The following is a 20,202-nucleotide window of genomic DNA, read 5'->3' on the forward strand; positions in this document are numbered from 1 at the left end:
GTGCGCCACAGACCTTGTAATTTACATCTTCTTCTCCTGGAAGTGAAACACATATGTCATAACTTCAGTCACAAACTGACACTGAGCCACTTCAGTAAATCCAGCAGGTTTTTAACAACAAAAAACGTCCTTGATGTTTGTTTTGTAGTCCATCTTCTGTAGTTTCAACAGGCGGACATCCGGTGTCACATTGTTACAGAGAGACGAGTGTAAGGCTGTTCAAATTCTCAGCACTGCTCCTCTCTTTTCCTGAGTTCTTAGCAATTCTCCTTCACACGATGACGTTTTCATCGAGGCCAAGGAAAAGAGTTTAGGAAAAGGAAAAGGCCCTAATTTTGAAATACCCCACGTGGTTACGTCACGTGATCGCACAGCAACAAATCACAGCAGAGCACGGTAAAGGGGGCGGAGCAAAGTGTTTATGCAGGAGAGTTGTAGAGCAGAGAGAGAGCTGCTTTTTCATGAAACGGGAGTAAAGTAGTAAACTTACAGGAACATATACCACTACCAACGTTTGGATCGATATCTGCATCGATCTGCACACCCTTGTCTCCTGGATTGTAGCCGAGATCAGCGTGAACCACGTGGGTCTCTGCTCCCTGATCTGTTTCCTGTTTGGAAAGACTTCCAGCTTCATCGCGGAGTTTCTCTCGGTTTGTGGGCTCATCTAAAGGTAAGCACCGAGCTAACTTTAATGTGGGTTCAGTTTATGTTGAGTTTATCTCTGTTGAGAATAATAGATTGCTTGGTAAACATTGGAGTTAGACAGACTGTAGAGTTTGTGATTGTTTGCAACATCATATTATGGCGGTTACTAGGGGGAATGAATACATAAAGAAAAATAGTCTTTGAATATGAACAAAAGGATGGGGTGCAGGGCAGGAGAACAACCAGCCCCCAGGACAGGACAGGAAGCCACAGGTACAAGCGTGGGGGAGGGCAATCAGCCTTTACAATAGGACTTCATAGGACCGTCTCCAGATGCATCCAGGGCTGGACTGGGACAAAAAATGGCCCGTGTTCCTGATTAACTGGCTTTGGTCGAACAGATGTGTGGTAGACTTGCGTTTCAGGAGCTGCTACCGACAAACCAGCAAAAAAAAAACCCCACCAAATCGGTCGTCTGTGACACTTGTGAGGTTAACTCAAACACACTCCGTCAGTCTTGATGCTGTTGAACAACAAAATGTTTAAAAATCTCGCGAGTTGTTGATATTCTCATGCGCGACGTGATCGCGAAAGCCGCAAACAATTAACACCACGCCGGTGTTGTAGACAGAAAGGCGAGAGTAAAGGATCGGGAGACTCTAGTCATCGTTATCGTTCCCCTCCTACATTTTATTGAACGTTTATATTTAGTGAACCAATTGGATGAAAAGCTTCAGTGCTTCATGAAGCTTCATCTGCCCATCACTAACCACAGGTACAAGCCTGGGGGAGCGCAACCCCACGGTGAACAATAGAGAGAGTAGTGGAAGCCTACTGAGAAGGGTGCCAAAGGGCTATGTTTGCTCGCTTGTTCAATTATTTCCATCTTGCTTTGACTGCAGCTGTAACCGGACGTATTCCAGCAGGATTTGTAAAAAGAGTTTTGATAGACACACAAAGCTGGACAGCTTATGATACTAACTGCTGGAATGGATTACAGCATTGTTTGACAGAAATGAAGGAGGAAATGTTTTTTTTTCATCTGTTTGTTTTAATTTTAGCTTTGTTTGATTTGTTGAGTATTTGAGGCCCAGACCGCGAGACTGTACAGACATGATTGTTGAGCTTCATTTTTCTACTGAACAGTCATTTTAAGATGAGCTAGTAAATAACAAATAGCTAATGTTGTTCATGAGACTAAAGTCATCTCACTTTGGTAATGTAAATATAATATGCCAAATATAGAAGTTATTTTTATATTAATCATTATCAGTTATTACAGCAGTGAACTTGAACTCTGTGTCAAAAAAGTTGCATTTATCTTGATTTACTATAACTTTAAATCTTCACTGACAGACAAGTATCTTTGAGAGTATATATATTTATTTATTATATATAAGATACAAATACCCCTATTTCATTTTGTTGGCATTACTAAATTTGAATCAATGCTTACATACATGTGTAAAAAGAAAATGTACAAGCTGTGATAACTGTTTCTGATATATGAAGAGTAGACTGATATATTAAATATTCCTTTATTGGGTGAGAAAATCAGACCAAGTCATAACTGCTTTAAGTCATACAGAATAGATTTCAGAGCCTTAAACAGGCTGACTTCTGCTAAATGGGTCAAACTGGGCAGAAAGTAAACAAACACATAACATCCTTATAGAATATGATGTAACACTATAGATCAACTTACCTCAGAATATATAAAGCATATTAGTGTTGGGCGATATGGAAAAATTATTTATCACGATATGAATTATTTTATATCACGATATACCACCTGACCTGTGGTCATCTGGAAAGTATGCAGTCTGTAAACAGCGAGTGGAGAGGGTGCAGTCTTTGTTTTGAGTTACTGTAAATCATGGTGAGTTACCGGGTGCACGTAAAGCAGCACCATGTTGCAAAACCACAAGATAGAGTTTCTTTGCGAAAAATATCATTTTTTTATACTTTATTTTCTCTTGCATAAAGTTAAGAGTATGTATAGTGAGAAGACAGCACTAATATATTTGCACAGGCTATTTAACCCTTTAAGACCTACCATAGAACCAAGTCCGCCAGAGCTTATCTTTACATTTTATATGCTGTAGTGCCATTTGTGGGAGCATTTCAAGTTGCTATACATCAATACAACCGTTATAGCCCAAATTTTAATAATATGTATGCATTAAGTCCATAGTAACTACATAAATTGCAAAAAAGTGCAATAAACTACAAAAAAATTTAACATCTTTTTTTTTTTTTTACATATATTTCTAGTTGGAGAAATTTAAGAGGCTTATCCCTCAAAACTGTTGCACAAAATAGTTTCCAACCACGAGAAATTTATTTCGTGTCTTCATAGTTTTATTTTTGAGATACACAAATTTTTATGTACTACAGGAAAAATGAAAATAAATGCAAATTTGCAACACAGCATGTGCATCAAAATAAACAATTTAAAACTGTGTAATTTGACTTCTAAGCATCCCAGAAATGATACAGAAGAGCATAAAGTCAAACATGACTTTTAAAAACACCAACATAGGCTTTGAAGCTTTTCCGCAAAAATGACATCACTTCCGGTTTTGGACAGGTAATGGCGGACATGCGATAGTTCGCGCTGACTTATATTCCAATGTAGGAAGTGTTATGAACAGCTGATCGGCTCGGCAAAGCCTGTTTCTGGAATATTATCTTTTTGTTGCTGCAAGTCTGGAATATTATGTTTTTGTTGCTGGAAGTGCTTTTTATGCAATTTTTGCAAAGCTATATGTGGAAGAAAACGGTGACCTAGGGCAAGCTAATGGAATAAGATGTATGTACAACTCCTACGGTTTCATATGCAAAAAAACCATTATTGCTCTACCTTATGTGGTTCCAGTTCTACAGGGATTTAAAAATAGATAGGGAAAACGGAGTGTGCCTGCTCCGACCGGTTGTAAAGGGTTAATGATATATTTTATGTAATAATTTGTAAAATTTGGGATAGAAACGATAGAAGACAAATGGCATGATAGACACTTTTTTATCGTCCACACGATATATATCGTCATATCGCCCAGCACTAAAGCATATAAACAATTACAGCAATATGATGCAACAAACACAGCAGTACTACTAATCCAAAATAGTCAAAGCTTCATAGAACTGAAACAAACATTTATTTTTAGCTCCATTCTGCTGCTGATACATACTTTAGGTTTCTGAATATTAAACTTGTTGCTGCCTTTCATAGTGGCCGTTTATCAATGCCCAAGTATGCGAGTACGTACTGGCGTGCTCGGTGAGTACGTACTCGCCGAGAACGCACGGGAGTACGTACCCGCCGAGAACGCGAGCACGGACTCGTGGGCTGTTTCTCAATTCTCAAGTACCCGAGCACGGACTCGTGATTTGTACCAGCGTACGTGATGATGTCACAGGTCCGGAGTTTTTACTGCCGTCCCCTCTTAGTTTAACTGTGAGTAACATGTTATAAAGCTTAACTTTAATCACAGCCAAACCGGTTTACTCAGGAACAAATAAAACACTGAAATAAACCAAACATTAACATTTAGAAGTGATCTAAGTGACTTATATATCATTTTTAACCTCAGTGTTGAAACCTCTATTAATAAAAATAGTGTACATGTACATACGTGTACATACCTTAATAAAAACAAGCAGGTGAGATGTTAGAACGCTTTTATTTCTATTCTAGTGGACACTCAATACTATAGACAGCTGCTGGGGTTTCTTTAACCTGAGTAGTGAGAAGACCGCGAGCGGGCGGGGAGGGGAGGGGGGGGGCGATGTGCCGGGAGTCCGCTGTTGAGTTTTGGACGAAATGCATTCTGGGATATATAGCTGTCCCAAGTCTACACCGATGCATGCTCGATAAAATGGGCGGATCGAGAACACATCCGGGACTTTTTCGCGTTCTCGGTGTGATGCGTACTTCGAATTGGAACAGTACTTGGTCTCCGACTGATGACGTATCACGAGTACACGAGAACGCAAGTACGCACAAGTACGCATATTGATAAACGCCCAGTGTGTAACTTGAAGGCCCTGAGTACTTTCTCCCACACTGAAAACACTGGAATGATTAAATGATTTGAAAATTACCTAGTAAGGTCTTAATGCATCCTCAATCATCAAGGTAAGTATAGGTTTGCTTATAATAATCAGTCCGCTGTAACTGTATGCCAGGCATTTATTAGCAGCCAACATGAACATTTGTACACTCGTAACAGGAAGTGCACATAACCGAGAGGGAACCACAGCGACGCCTGCTGGAACCCTCCGTAACAGCAGCAACGGCAGGCAGTATGGACAAACATAACATTACTGTTATCTACATCCCCCTTTTCAGTTTTTTTTCTTAGTTTTGCACTTCTCAGGCAAACCCATATCAAACAACACCACCGTAATGGAAGAACCTATCAGGTTATGGATTACACAAAAAAATGAAGGTTCAAATGTTAAATGAAATTCCCGCTAATCATTGTCATAACTGCAACAAGTATGCAGTAACATAACATGAAATAAAATGCATTTCAAAACAGAAAATACAGCACCAGTGTGCTTTTAATCCATGTATTTACTATTCGGTTTAGACACTCTACCAGATCTGGTTCGGTACAAGTTGTCATCAGAGCGTACTTGGCATTTTGTAGGTGTTATCACCTGTTCTGACTGTTTTGTGCCAGGTTGTGGTGGGTCAACTTGAACTTGAACCGTTTCATGTTTGTTGGTTTGTGTTTTATTGGGTTCAGTTTCATCCGCTCATCGAGATGTGTCCAGTTCATTTTGTGTTGTAGCGAGCTTTTCGGGTTGAGTCTCGCTCCTAGGCAGAAGATGTTGTCTGCTGCGCCTGTATTCTTTTCCACCCCACTCAACGACATAAGAGCGAGGTTCAGCACATACCTTACTTACAACTCCAATCTTGTCATGTCCTCTTTATGTTTGTAATCTCACAACCTGGTTTGGTGTTAATGGACTGAGCAGCTTGCTGGACTTGTCGTAGTGCTGTTTTTGAATTTTACGCTTTTTTGTGAGTTGAGTTTTGATAGTGGTTGTCACTTTTGCTGTTGGTGTTAGCAGTTTTTTGCACACAGGAAGGGTTGACCACGTTTGCCTTGATAGCAGCCTCTGTGCTGGTGAGCCAAGAATGTTATCTCGTGGCGTGTTGCGTAGATGTAACAGGTTCAAATAGAAATCAGTTCCATCTCTTTTTGATGTTTCAAGGAGTCTTAGCACTCCGGACGGCTCTTTCACTGAGTCCATTTGACTGAGGGAACTCAGGGCTGCTTGTGACATGTATAAACTCCCAGTGTGTGGCAAACTCACGAAAGTTCTGGCTGGTAAACTGGGTGCCATTGTCTGAGTACAGTTTTTGTGGTATCCCATGTACTGGGAAGTGGCGTTTGAGTTTGTTAATGACTGATGCAGATGTTTGGTTTTCAAGTTTATCTATTTCAAACCATCCAGAATATGAATCCACAAGCACAAGGTAGTGGCGGTTGTCCCATTCGAATATGTCTGTGGCTGTGATGGACCAGGGAAGATCAGGAATTTGGTGTAGATTTAGGGGTTGTTTTTGTTGGTGAGGCTTTACACTGTTGCAAATGCTGCATGATTTGACTTTGTTCTCAATGTCAGAATTTATTGTCAACCAGAACACGCTGTCCCTCTCTCTCCTTTTTGTAGACTCCATGCCTGGATGTCCCTTGTGTAGTTCCTGTAGATAGGTTTCATGTAGTGATGCTGGAACGATGGCTCTGTTGCCTTTCATAATGACATTGTTGTTGATGATTAGTTTATTGTAGTAGCTGAAGAATGGTTTGATTTCTATAGGTACACTACTCGCTTGTTTTGGCCACACCTGCTGGATGTAGCGAGGAAGTGTCTGTAGGGTAGCGTCCTTTGAGGTGTGTTCGGTGAGCTCTTGTAGGCGTTCTGGTGAGATGAGCTGAAATTACATTACCTCAAAGTCGCGCCCCTCTTCCTTTAGAGGTTGCTCATCCAGGGTTGCGTGCGAGAGAGTATGTCTGAAATGTAAAGGTGTTTGCCTTTCTTGTACACCATAGTCAGGTTGAACTTTTGTAATCGTAGCATCATGCACTGTAGCCATGCCGGAACTGTGTGGAAAGGTTTGTTTTGTATTGTGACCAAAGGCTGGTGGTCAGTTTCAATCACCACTGGTTTTCCGTAGATGTAGTCGTAAAATCTGTAACATGCGAATACTACAGCTAGTAACTCCTTCTCTATCTGAGCGTACCTTCTCTCCGTTGGAGTTAAAGTTCTTGATGCATATACCACAGGTTTGTTGTCCTGAAGGCATGCAGCCCCTAGACCATGCTGGGAAGCATCACATGTGAGAGTCACTGGCTTGTGCATGTCATAATATAGAAGTACTGGTGGGCCAGTGAGGCATGCTTTTATGTTAAAAGCATCCTGCTGATGTTGAGTCCAGCTCCACACCACATCCTTGTGAAGCAACTGATGAAGTGGTGCTGACAGTTCACTTAAGTTTGGGATGAACTTTCCCAGGTAATTGATCATTCCCAGGAAACATTGGAGAGACGTCTTGTCCTCTGGTGATGGCATTTCATTGATCGCGGAGATTTTAGTTGGATCTGCTTTTAGCCCTTCGTCAGTGAATATGTGTCCCACGTAGCTTACTTCTTTAAGTCTGAACTTGCACTTTTTTGAATTCAGTTTGAGCTTTACTTGTCTGGCCCACTCCAGAACTTTTTTTAAATTTTTGTCATGCTCCTGTATTCCTTTGCGTCCCACTAGGATGTCGTCCACAATCACTGTGCATGGATATCCCATGAATATCTGGCTCTCTGGAAGATTTCAGAAGGGGTGTTGATGCCAAAGGGCACCCTCAGGAATTTGAATCTGCCGAAAGATGTTGCAAATGTAGTGAGAAGAGATGAGGCAGTATCTAGTTTGATTTGCCAGAAGGAGCTCTTTGCATCCAGTGTCTACTTTTAGTTTGAGGGTAGAGCAGGGTGATATGACCAAAAATATTTATCACGATATACATTTGAAAATTTGCGATAACGATATAACTGACGATATAATTGACACTAGACAATATACTTTACAACTCCACAATTTTATTAGTAAAAAAAAAAACATCAATGTATTTTCACTTAAACAAGCAGCTGTTTTTTTGCATTTAAGTTATATAAAAATGTAACAGTGCAAATGCAAATGCCTTGCTGACAGTTTAACCTAAAGGCATTTCCAGTGGACGTTGGCCAACATATCTTCAGCATAACAGTGTATAATATCCACAAAACTTAAAAAGAGCTTATACACACGCAATACGGTAATATTATGTTGAAACACAGTATGTATCACTCCGCGAGGCTCCTCCCTACAATAGACGTAATGCTCCGACAACCCATCAAGTGTTGCGGGTTTGTAGCTTAGCAAAGTCGTACTAAAACATCAGTCAGTAAACACAACCAGAAATCAAACATAAGGCACACAGGATTATAAGAGGCAGTGTCGATTTTCAGAAAAATCAATGGATTGATTTTAAGTGGCCTGGTTGGTTTAAAAAAAAAAAAAAACAGTAATAACGACGGTCTGCTAGCATGCTCTACCAAAAATAGTGCTTTGTTGTGTATCTGACGGACGAAAGTTAAACCGGTTCCACACCACTGAAGTTGCAGCATTTTTACAAACCAATTCTGGTTCATCCATTTCATTCAACAATCCGCTTTCGCCCTTCTCATTCTCCGTCGCCGCCGTGCCTTTTTCGCCATGTGCGTATGAAAACACTGCGCATGCATGTTTTAACCATATTGTATCGCGATATTTCATTTTCTTGTCGTTGCCCAACATTATTCCGGTATTACCGTGACCAGTATGATATGACCCAGCCCTTATAGGTACTGCGCTACAGTGGTTTGTGTCATATCTATCTAATAGATTCAAATTTGTGCATGTAAATGAGGCGTGTCCAAAGTCCGGCCCCAATTGGCCCGCGGTCCAGTTTTAATTGGCCCGCAAGTAATTTTATAAATTGAATAGAATATGGCCCGCACTTCAACTTTTGCTTGAGTGTATTGCACTTCTTAGTTTTAACACCAGGGGGAGCTGCTGTTGATCAAGGCAGTTGCTCCACCAAAAAGGACAATCACAGAAGAAATTTACCCTCAAGTTACCAAACATGGCAGAAACAAAGAAGCGAAAGATAGAAAGTGAATGCAGAAAATTTCAGACACGGTGGGAGAGTGAATATTTCTTCAAAGAATTCAAGTGTGTCTGTTTGATTTGCACTGAAACTGTGGCAGTTATGAAAGAGTATAATGTACGATGTCGTTATGAAACCAAATATCAGGCCTGTGCATCCTACACTGGTGCTGAGCGAGAGCAGAAATTAAAGCAAAGGGTAGCTCTCCTGCTGGGTCAGCAACAGTATTTTTTTCGTGCTCAAATTGTCCAGGAAAAGGCTACAATAGCAGCTATGAGGTCGCCCAACTCATCGCAAGACATGGCAAGCCTTTTTCAGATGGAGACCTCATAAAACACGGCCTCGTTAAAGTCACCGAAATAATGTGCCCGGAAAAAGTGCAGGACTTCAACAACGTCAGCATGTCCAGAAATACAGTTGTGCGACGCATTGAAGACTCGTCAGCCAACATTAAACTGCAACTGTCTGATAAAGCTGTGCTTTCGATTTTTACTCCATCGCATGCGATGAGAGCACCGATGCCACAGCCGCCGCACAGCTGCTAATTTCTTTGCAGGGAGTGGACGAGAGCACGAGCACTTTAGGTGAGTAAAAAATATATTCCACAGTACCCGTGTGTTAATGTGCAGGTACATATGCTTCAAATATCAATAATGCGCATCAATTCTGTCACTACCCTGCTTTTGCGCACCACTTTCTTATATGCGTTTTTCTTGTTAACACACAGAGTACACACCGCTGTGCACAGCGCACGCACACGCAAAGTCAGCTGATCTCATCTGATGCAGATCTGCTCCTTGATCAAGTGACATTTGTCCGGATTTTTGCCACGAGTGGCATACGATCAGCACCGCAGCCGGATGGCCCGATTTACATACCCAGCGCAGCTGATACTCACCAGAATAATTTACTAAAATTATGCACTCCGTTTATTAAGTCAAATTCAGTCTGTTAATGTTGATAATCGTTTCAAACGAACGTTAATAATGTTTTGCTAAGCCTAATAACTTAAATAACAAACTTGAAATTTACCCGTCCCATTTTCCCCTTTGTTTTTTCTCTGTACTGTAAATCTTCTGTCTAAGAAGAAATCTGCTGCTGTTCTGAGAATGAGCTACCAAAGCTTTTTCTGAATAAATCAATAAAGATCCATTTATGGAAAACTGTGATAAAGGCAGTTTTGTCTTTAATTATATTCAACAATATAACACATTTGACCACTTTTAAGTGATTTTTCTAACTTTAATACACTAAAGTTAAGGTTATATACCTAATTTCTAGTAAGTGGCCCAGCACCTCCTATATTTTTATGTATGTGGCCCTCGGTGAAAAATGTTTGGACACCCCTGATATAAATGGAGTCCTCTCCACACACTAAGGTCATTTATGGTGTTCCACGGGATTCAGTGCTATGACCAATTCTGTTCACATTATGCTTCCCCTAGACAGTATCATTATCAAGACATAGCATACATTTTCAGCTCTGCAAATGACACCCAGCTCTATCTGTCCATGAAGTCAGATAACACACCAATTAGTTAAACTGCAGGAATGTCTTAAAGACATAAAGACCTGGATGGCCGCTAACTTTCTGCTTCTTAATTCCGATAAAACTGGGGTTATTGTACTTATCCCTGAAAATATTAGAAATATGGTATCTAACCAGATTACCTTGGCCTCCAGTAACACTGCTGGGAACCTTGGATTCATTATTGACCAAGACATGTCCTTCAACACACACATTAAACAAATATGTAAGACTGCTTTCTTCCATTTGCACAGCATTTCTAAAATTAGAAACATCCTGTCTCAGAGTGATGCTGAGAAACTAGTTTATTACTTCCAGGCTGGACTACTGTAATTCATTATTACCAGGATGTCCTAAAACTCCCTGAAAAGCCTTCAGTTAATCAATAAAGCTGCAGCAAGAATAGTGTTCCAGTTTGGATTCGGGAGACAGACACTATCTCTACTTTCAAGATTAGGCTTAAAACTTTCCTCTTTGCGAAAGCATATAGTTAGGGCTGGACCAGGTGACCCTGAATCCTCCCTTAGTTATGCTGGAATAGACGTAGGCTGCCGGGGATTCCCATGATGCATTGAGTTTTTCCTTTCCAGTCACCTTTCTCAGTCACTATGTATTATTAGACCTCTCTGCATTGAATCATATCTGTTATTTATCTCGGTCTCTCCACGACAGCATGTCTTTATCCTGTTTTTCTTCTCTCACCCCAACCGGTAGCAGCAGATGGCCGCCCCTCCCTGAGCCTGGTTCTGCCGGAGGTTTCTTCCCGTTAAAAGGGAGTTTTTCCTTCCCACTGTCGCCAAAGTGCTTGCTCATAGGGGGTCATATCATTCTTGGGTTTTTCTCCGTATCTATTATTGTATGATCTACTATACATTATAAAGCGCCTTGAGGCGAATGCTGTTGTGATATGGCGCTATATAAATAAAATTGAATTGAATAGTCAACACCTTTTGACTTGCTTTTGAAAGGAGGTGCTGTTTCTGTTCTCACTTCTGGCAAATCTGACATCTGTTGGACATTTGTAGCCTTTCTGTATCTTCTACACTTAATATGTATGAAGAAAGAACACTAAAGTCCATATGCTATTTGTACGCAATTCGTTCATTGTACATCCAACACTCAACCAGTTTCACAAAACTTAGCAAGCAGTTTGCTAACTGTAGCATGGGAGATGGGTGGTCTTGTAGGTGTCTTGCATTGAAATCTGCTGCAATGACCCGGTTACTGCGTTCACCAGATATCAACACAATTTCGATCCGCTCCTCACGTGTTAACCTCTTCGACATGTCAATGGCTGTGAACAAAGGGAAATTGTAAATAACTCATGAAAGAATGAAGTTAGGTTGAAACCAAGCACACCATTGTTTTTCTTGTGACATTACCAATAAGTTTGATGTGTCACATGACCCTCTTACTATTGAAAAAACAAAAGTTTTATCCAAGATGGCCGACTTCTAAATGGCCACCATGGTCACCAGCCATCTTGAGGAGTTTGCCCCCTCACATATACTAATGTGCCACAAAAAGGACTTTAATATCACCAACCATTCCCATGTTATTACGGTGTATCCATATAAATGGCCCACCCTGTAGTTGTATAACGTTGCTGGCTACTGTGCTTAGCTGCTTGTGAACAGTGAGCTTATGCAATGGCGCCCTCTTGTGTCGCTCTACTTCACCATCACTCTCTGCAGCTGCCGTCTTCTTAATGAGCTTCTCAACAGCACTGGCTAGGGCGAGTTTTCACTGTAGCTCAGAAATGCCAACACAGGCACGGGTTCTTCAAGACGGGCGCTTTGCTGCATTTATTGATTGTCGTTAAAGCTACAAACATAGAACACAAAGGCTTTAAGTGCTTAAGTATGTTTAAAGTAACACTTGTACTTATACAAAAAAAATTAAATAAATTACCTATGGCCACCTGTCACTTCGGAGGTCCTAGAATAGTGGTTCCTAACCTGGGTTCGATCGAACCCTAGGGGTTTGGTGAGTCGGTCTCAGGGGTTCGGCAGAGCCTCCGCTGTGACATACACGGGCCAGTAAAAAAAACATATGTATGTCTTGAATTCGAAAAAAATGTTGCAATACAAATATAGAAAATACCTTGTACAGTTAGTAGACACAAACCAGGCTTCTGCAGGATAGCTCACTGAACTACTTAGCGTGATTATTAAACGTGGGCCTCACAGCCTATATGATCACACCTAAACCTTGCTATAATAGCAGTGCAACAAAAACATGTTCTTTGTGTCAAGATAAACATGTCTCCTACACGAGATAGAATGCACCTATATAATATTGTCCAAAGAAATGTACAAGCAAGAACATTATAACTGCTAGAACCAACTATTAACCTTCTTTATACATAAGCCATTTCTCTTAGGCAGTGATATGTAGGGCAGTCAGTGGCTTTTTCACTTTCAGGTTGTTGTAGGCAATTGATGACTTTCTATCTGTAGTTGCTATGAGGTTTCACCTTGAAGCTTCATAGGTATTGTTGTCACTGAGGAGCGTAGCAATGTTTATTTGCTGTGTTTCTTTTTGTCAGGGATAAAATATATATACTTTTTGTGTCCCAGCTAAGTAACAGGAGCAGAAGAAGCACAAATTCAGCCATTTGGACTCAGCTCAGCCACTACAGAGGAAACAATGACTTCAACACAAAAGGTGAGAAAAATATCACTGTTACACTGTTATTGAAACTGTGTGCACAGTTGGTTGGTTTTTAAAACACCGGTTAACAGCAGCTTTATCTTTTCCATCCTGGGCTCCTATATATATATATATATATATATATATATATATATATATATATATATATATATATATATATATATATATATATATATATATATATATATATGTGTGTGTGTGTATATATATATGTGTGTGTGTGTGTATATGTATGTGTGTGTGTGTGTATATGTATGTGTGTGTGTGTATATGTATGTGTGTGTGTGTATATGTATGTGTGTGTGTGTATATGTATGTGTGTGTGTGTATATGTATGTGTGTGTGTGTATATGTATGTGTGTGTGTGTATATGTGTGTGTGTGTGTATATGTATGTATGTATGTGTGTGTATATGTATATATGTGTATGTGTGTGTATATATGTGTATGTGTATATATGTATATATGTGTATGTATATATGTATATATGTGTATGTATATATGTGTATGTGTATATATATGTACACAGAATCTACATTCAAAATCAAAAACCACAGAAGTTACAAGAAAATACAAAGATGATATTTTATCAGCACACATTGAAACAACAATATCAGTTGAACTTGCAATTTCTTAAACTCACAATTTTTTTTATGACTAAAAGATTTTCTCCGCTGATCAATATTTTTCATTAGAACTCCCATTTTAGCACATCATTGTAATGTGACACTATCACCAGAAGGTGATGGAAACACACCAACAATGTGTATGTTGTCACATTAAATTCCACTGACGGAGGGAGTTTCAGTTTGTTCCATGACTGCATTTCACTCACTGCCTCTGTTTGTATCTCTATCACTGCAGGACCAACATGAGGCGAAAAGTCAGCGCTCTCAGGACAAACCTCACAGAAGAAAGGGAGAGAGAACATACAGCTGTGATGAGTGTGGGAAGGATTTTACCCGGGCTGGAGAATTAAAAAGACACCAACTCTTCCACAGTGGAGTTAAAGCGTACAGCTGTGACTTGTGTGGCAAGTCTTTTACCCTGGCTCAAAGCTTAAAGACGCACCGACTCATCCACAGTGGAGTTAAACCGTACAGCTGTGACTTGTGTGGAAAGTCTTTTACCCTGGCTCAAAACTTAAAAACACACCAACTCATCCACAGTGGAGTTAAAGCGTATAGGTGTGAATTGTGTGGAAAGTCTTTTACTCTGGCTGGAGGTCTAAAGAAACACAAAGTCATCCACAGTGAAGTTAAACCTCACAGCTGTGAGTTGTGTGGAAAATCTTTTACTCAGGTCGGAGGTTTAAAAATACATCAACTCATCCACAGTGGAGTTAAACCTTACAGCTGTGACTTGTGTGGAAAGTCTTTTACCCGGGCTGGATGCTTAAAAACACACAGACTCATCCACAGTGGAGTTAGACCGTACATTTGTGACTTGTGTGGAAAGTCTTTTACTCTGGCTCAAAACCTAAAAACACACCAACTCATCCACAGTGGAGTAAAAGCACACTACTGTCACTTGTGTGGAAAGTCTTTTAATCAGGCCCAAAACTTAAAAACACACCAACTCATCCACAGTGGAGTTAAACCTCACAGATGTGACTTGTGTGGAAAGTCTTTTACCCTGGCAGACAGCTTAAAAACACACCAACTCATCCACACTGGAGTTAAAGCATTCAGCTGCAACTTGTGTGGAAAGTCTTTTACCCATCGTCAAGGCTTAAAATCACACCATATCATCCACAGTGGAGTTAAAGCACACAGCTGTGAGTTGTGTGGTAAAGCTTTTGCTCAAAATAGCGACTTACAGAGGCATCTAGTTACTCACTCTGGACTTAAGGCCTACAGCTGCGACTTTTGTGGGAAAAGTTTCAGTGAAAAAAAGTACCGAAATATTCACCTACGGATTCACACTGGAAATGATGTTTACTGCTGTGATCAGTGTGGGAAACCATTTACAACAGATGCACAGTTACAGACGCATATGTTTAGCCACACTGAGGAGAGACCACACAAATGTGACCTGTGTGAGAAGACTTTTAAATCTCCACATCACCTGAAAAAACACCAACAGATCCACACCAGAAAATAACTCTACAAGTGCAGTTACTGTGAGGATGTATTTATTTTTATCTTGTAATTGTAACCCGAGTGTTCTGAACAAGTCTGATCAGTAAACTTATGGAATTATAGTGAATGAACTGTTTGGAAATGAAAGAGGCATTTTCGCCCAGTAAGCTGAGTGTTATAATGTAAACAGTGAAATGTAATTTGATATTGGCAGAGATAACTTATGCTGTCTTTGCTCAGAAGTAGAGCAACGCAGATGGATCCAGTTCTCAGCCCTGTCGTCACTGTGGTGGTGGGAAAGCGTTTCTCTGTGACCTTTGGGAAAACCTCCAATCATGAACGGGACCTTAAACCACATCAACGTAGACACACTGGAGACAAAATGAACTACGGCAAAGAATGTGGGAGAGGCTTCCACACACCAAGTACATTAAAATACATGAACTCCTCCACAGTGGGGTCAAAAAGTCCATCTGTGACCAGTGAGGGTCATCCTTCACCACAGCACATGAGTTTAAAGAAAAAGCAATAAGCGAATCCACACAGGAGAGACACCATACAAGTGCAGACACTGTGACAAAAGCTTCTCACAATCAGGTCATCGTAACAAACATGAACGTACACACATGGAAGTGAACTTCAGCTGTGACCAGTGTGACAAGAGCTTCAGGAATCTCAGTTCATACTCCAAACACAAACGATCCCAGACTGTAAATAAACTGTTTCACTGTGACTAATGTGCAAAAACATTCACTTCATTATTTGCTCTGTGCAAACATCAGCCTGATCATGCAGGACTGAAATCACTGGATCACAATGAATCTGAAGAGAGAGAAAGATCCTCTTCTGGTTTCAGGGTCAGACTTAAAAACCTTGAGATCAGGCTCCACAGAGTTCAGATGGAATCTCCTGTAAAGCGTGTCAGCTGATGTCACACTTGGGTTTGATGAGGTAGCTCTGATTTCTGGACCTGCAGTGAATAATACAACTTTTGGTTTTCTCAATAGGAAGATGGCCACGGGACACATCAAACTTATTGGTAATGTCGCAAGAAAAACAATGGTGTGCTTGGTTTCAACATAACTTTATTTTTTCATGAATTATTTACATGTTTCGCTTTGTTCACAGCCATTTACATGTCGAAGAGGTTAACACGTGAGGAGCAGATCGAAATCGTGTTGATATCTGGTGAACGCAGTGAACAGGTCATTGCAGCAGATTTCAATGCAAGGCACCCTACGAGACCATCCATCTCTCATGCTACAGTCAGCAAACTGCTTGCAAAGTTTCGTGAAACTGGTTCAGTGTTGGATTTGCTAAAATGTGGACGCAAGAAAACTGTCACTAATGAAGAAACATCAGTGAATGGCCTAGCTTCATTCAGCAAGAGTCCACAGCGTAGCACTCGCCGCATGTCACTGGAGAATGGCATTTTGGCACATTTTCCTGGAAAGTGGATTGGTCATTGTGGGCCAGTTGAATGGCCCCCAAGGTCTCCCGATCTGACCCCCTTAGACTTTTATCTTTGGGGTCATCTGAAGACAATTGTCTATGGTGTGAAGATACGAGATGTGCAGCACCTGAAACTACGGATACTGGATGCCTGTGTTGGCATTTCTCCTGCGGTGTTGCCATCAGTGTGTGAAGAGTAGGAGAAGAGGGTTGCATTGACAATCCAACATTTTATAAGTGGTCGAACTTGTAAATAACTCAAGGTTACGTTGATACCAAGCAGATGTGTCACATGGCCCTCTTCCTATTGAAAAACCAAAAGTTGTGTCCAAGATGGCCGACTTCTAAATGGCCACCATGGTCACCCATCTTGAGGAGTTTGCCCCCTCACATATACTAATGTGCCACAAACAGGACTTTAATATCACCAACCATTCCCATGTTATTACGGTGTATCCATATAAATGGCGCACCCTGTATATCAAGTTTTGGTTTTTTTTTTGTTTGTTTGTTTTTTTACCTTTGAGGGGTTTTAATTCTCTAAAATGTTATCACTGTTACGTTTTAATCTCTGTTCCCTTAGGACACAGTAGTGTTTAGTAGTTGTACTTGTTACTGTATTATTCAAGTTATAGGAATGGAATGTCTTCTCTTTTTTACCAAACTGATGTTGTATCAAAATTACAGATATGGATATGTATATTAATTTCTTTTATTTGAACTTTCTTAGTCTTTCCAAAATTAACTATTTATCTTCATTCATTTAACCTCAGTTAAATTTCATCCTTCATTCATATTTAATTTTTTTGCTGTAATAATCCCTTCTCTTAAATCATTTTCTCCCAAAACTGCAAAAAAATTCACAGCAGTCTTTCTCAAAACTTCCAAAATGAACAAAATCTGTCAACCTGCTTTGAAACAACCCCTGCTATGACTTTATGTTCAGAAACAAGAGACTTAAGCGAAACTGTTTTTTTCCAGTACTTCCATGTAATACCAGTTTGTACCAGAAGATGACCAGTGAGTCAGTGTAACCTTTGTTTAATTAGGCAAAGAACACATTCTTATTCACAGTGGCAGCACAGAAATGTTGAAAGTTAAAAACAGCAGCACACATCTGGACCATTTTAAAGATCAAAGGTGACTACTTTTAGTTAATTCAAATTCTATTATACCTCTATTTTTTGCTCCTCCTTTAACTTTAGTGTATTTACTGTGTCCTTGAAGTCCGCATCTTGTTTTGCAGCTGTTTTCTTGTTGATTTGAAGTTTGTGTTATGAAATCCTGATAATGTTAAAGCGTTAGTTATATTTGATGAACTCTGTGTAAAGTTTCTCTTATTAAACAGTTTGGTGTGGAAAAACAAAGAAATGGTCTCACAACAAGTAGTTTGAGTCATGATTTCAGATTCAAACTAAATTAACTGTTTTCAGTGGTGCATGTGGAGGTTTATCAGAGGAGGAGACTTGGCTGTTCTCCACTCACACAGAACAGGGTTCTTGCAGCTCATTAAAAGCTCTGAAATGATCTTCAAGGACAAAAATTTTGATTTTTCTCAAAAACGTGCTGTGGGCATGAAGTTTTCAGACCGTGTGTTTAAGAGTTATTGTTGTTAACATCTCACACATTCCAATAAATCAGATGTTCCTGCATTGCAACAGTGGTTTGCAGATATATTCTCCCTCCTGACTGTCTGCAGGACTCTCATGGTGCACCACTTTGAAACGCGGCCTGGCGTGAAAGTATGTTCATGGCCCTACATGTTGCCTGAGCACAAGAGACAAATTGTGCAAAAGGAATTGGCTGAAATTGAGAAAATGCTGTTGCCTTAGGAGGAAATGAGGATTTGTTCCTCAGTGTTTGGTCTGTTTGCCAGCTGATTGGTCCCAGCTGTTGAGAGGGGCCGGTTGTCCTTAGGGTGCTTCCAGATAATTAAGAAGTGATCGCGCGGTTTTATACGGTACTATGATGATCAATGTTCCCTCTAATTTTTCATGTTTCTGAGCGAACGCACAAAATCCCTGAGCGATCCCTTGGACCACTGTGAGCAACAGCAGACGTGTTCACACCAGTTTCGAATCCATCCAAGTTACATGGTTTATTAAAATAATCATATTACAGCATTTACAGTTATGTTAGACTACTTTTAACTATCTGCTTTAGCCCACTTACAATGAAAATTTAAAAAAAAATCTTATTCATGACCTGTGTAATAAGTTAATGCTATTGGAAGTAAAAATAACTAACTCCAATTTTGAAAGCACAACCTTTTTTTTTTTTTTTTTTAATGAAGCTCTGTCCTGTATAATGAGTCTGTGTTCTGGGAGAGAGTCCTGTAACTCTGTCTGCAAAATACAGTACAGAAAGACCAATGCTGGGCAATTAATTATATAGTTATAAAGTTACTGAGTTTTGCAAACAACAAAGTTTTTTGCAGCTGTTTACCTAAAAATGCAGCCAATGCGTTTTTTTAAACAAACATTTCAAACTATTTAGAGAACAATCAGGTTTTCTGCATCAAATCTCATGCCACACTAATTATTTGTGCCACTCCAAAAAAATAATTTCTGCCCACTATAAGATAAAGGAGGACATCAAAAGCCTGATACCTGCAGTCCTGACAACAGGGGATGTATCACTCCTGTAACATTTAGCAGTCACCTCTGACACACACAACAAAACTATTGACTACACTACACGTCGCAAATCTCTCACATCTCAAAACACAGCCCTCACTCCTAAAACTTCCTCCTGTTTTTTAACAACTAAATGCCACATTGATGCATTCTCAATCATACAGGTAAGTAAATCTCCAAAAGTTGATTCTGTTCATCTGGACATAGCGTTTTGTGGGAGAAACGTTTCGTCACTCATTCAAGTGACTTCTTCAATCTCAGCTGACTGCAGGTTTCCCCAATTGTATAAACAGTACCCAGATAGCAAGGAAACATTGAAACAATGTTGAGTCAATATCAGGCGACGTCATTGAATCAACGTTGAAGTGTGACGTTGACCTAACGTCACTCTTGCACCCTTTTTTAATGTTGAAACAATGTTAGGTTTTGATGTTGAATCAATGTTGAAACCTGACATTGATTCAATGTTATATTTTCTAATACTGTTGACATTGAAACAATGTCAGATTATGATATTGAAACACTGTTGAGCTATGGTGTTGATTTTCCACCTCTTTCGCACAGTTGTTTTTCATTAAAACAACAGTTAAATCATGACTGGAAATCTACCTTTCTTTATAGGTATTTTAACCAATGCTAAACTACTGCATGTTTCCATCAATACTTAAAGCACCTAAACACATAATTGTACTTATTCCTGGACACCCGTTATTAAAAAAAAAGTCTCATAATGTAATATCCTAAAATAAGAAAGCATTGCATGTGATGTAACAGAGAAAAAAACTAAAAAAAAAAAAAAAGGTCAATAGACATGTTTCGTTTGCTAAATACTTTATTAAAAGACATTTTCCTATTTACATTTATATGTTTCACATAAGTTTGTAATTTTTACTCCAGGATGGGGATGGATGATGTGCGTCCTGTGCCACCCATACGATCTGGGGCGTATCGGAGCCATTTCTGGACTGCTTGTGCAAAGACAAACTCGGAC

General features: G+C 39.8%; 1 long non-coding RNA gene across 1 annotated transcript; it reads left to right on the forward strand.

Annotated features, from left to right (window-relative positions):
* Positions 1 to 439: 439 nt before the first annotated feature.
* LOC134618098 (uncharacterized) lies at positions 440 to 17,924 on the forward strand. The gene is made up of 3 exons (XR_010573561.1): positions 440 to 673; positions 12,950 to 13,037; positions 13,907 to 17,924. It is a non-coding gene; the product is annotated as an uncharacterized LOC134618098 (long non-coding RNA).
* Positions 17,925 to 20,202: the final 2,278 nt, after the last annotated feature.

The sequence above is a fragment of the Pelmatolapia mariae genome, linkage group LG3_W (genome assembly GCF_036321145.2).
Source record: "Pelmatolapia mariae isolate MD_Pm_ZW linkage group LG3_W, Pm_UMD_F_2, whole genome shotgun sequence".
In the NCBI taxonomy this organism is placed as follows: Eukaryota; Metazoa; Chordata; class Actinopteri; order Cichliformes; family Cichlidae; genus Pelmatolapia; species Pelmatolapia mariae.